The 1409-nt window shown below is 56.6% G+C and overlaps 1 long non-coding RNA gene across 1 annotated transcript; it reads left to right on the top strand.

Moving 5' to 3' along the window:
• Positions 1–6: 6 nt before the first annotated feature.
• Positions 7–568, top strand: LOC115949338. Its single transcript, XR_004082851.1, has 3 exons — positions 7–358; positions 402–464; positions 508–568. It is a non-coding gene; the product is annotated as an uncharacterized LOC115949338 (long non-coding RNA).
• The last annotated feature ends 841 nt before the right edge of the window (positions 569–1409 follow it).

Below are 1409 nucleotides of genomic sequence, written 5' to 3'. Positions count from 1 at the left end.
ACACTGCAGTGACACCTAAGTGACACCCTGGTGACACCCCGGACACCCGAGTGACACCCGAGGAATCGAGTGACACCGAGTGACACCTGAGTGACATCTGGGACACCCCAGTGACACGAGTGACACCGCAGTGACACCGAGTGACACCCCGGTGACAGTGACACGAGGCCACCCCCCAATAAAGCTGTCAGGTGACACCGAGTGACATCTGAGTGACACCGAGTGACACCGAGTGACAATGACACCCCCCAATAAAGCTGTCAGGTGACACCGAGTGACACCAAGTGACATTTGAGTGACACCAAGTGACACCCCGGTGACAATGACACCCCCCAATAAAGCTGTCAGGTGACACCGAGTGACACCGCGGTGACAATGACACCCCCCAATAAAGCTGTCAGGTGACACCGAGTGACACCGCGGTGACAATGACACCCCCCAATAAAGCTGTCAGGTGACACCGAGTGACACCGCGGTGACAATGACACCCCCCAATAAAGCTGTCAGGTGACACCGAGTGACACCGCGGTGACAATGACACCCCCCAATAAAGCTGTCAGGTGACACCGAGTGACACCGCGGTGACAATGACACCCCCCAATAAAGCTGTCAGGTGACACCGAGTGACACCGCGGTGACAATGACACCCCCCAATAAAGCTGTCAGGTGACACCGAGTGACACCGCGGTGACAATGACACCCCCCAATAAAGCTGTCAGGTGACACCGAGTGACACCGCGGTGACAATGACACCCCCCAATAAAGCTGTCAGGTGACACCGAGTGACACCGCGGTGACAATGACACCCCCCAATAAAGCTGTCAGGTGACACCGAGTGACACCGCGGTGACAATGACACCCCCCAATAAAGCTGTCAGGTGACACCGAGTGACACCGCGGTGACAATGACACCCCCCAATAAAGCTGTCAGGTGACACCGAGTGACACCGCGGTGACAATGACACCCCCCAATAAAGCTGTCAGGTGACACCGAGTGACACCGCGGTGACAATGACACCCCCCAATAAAGCTGTCAGGTGACACCGAGTGACACCGCGGTGACAATGACACCCCCCAATAAAGCTGTCAGGTGACACCGAGTGACACCGCGGTGACAATGACACCCCCCAATAAAGCTGTCAGGTGACACCGAGTGACACCGCGGTGACAATGACACCCCCCAATAAAGCTGTCAGGTGACACCGAGTGACACCGCGGTGACAATGACACCCCCCAATAAAGCTGTCAGGTGACACCGAGTGACACCGCGGTGACAATGACACCCCCCAATAAAGCTGTCAGGTGACACCGAGTGACACCGCGGTGACAATGACACCCCCCAATAAAGCTGTCAGGTGACACCGAGTGACACCGCGGTGACAATGACACCCCCCAATAAAGCTGTCAGG

Source organism: Geospiza fortis, unplaced genomic scaffold (assembly GCF_000277835.1).
Source record: "Geospiza fortis unplaced genomic scaffold, GeoFor_1.0 scaffold1005, whole genome shotgun sequence".
Taxonomy (NCBI): domain Eukaryota; kingdom Metazoa; phylum Chordata; class Aves; order Passeriformes; family Thraupidae; genus Geospiza; species Geospiza fortis.
This window is presented reverse-complemented; position numbering and strand designations above follow the sequence as displayed.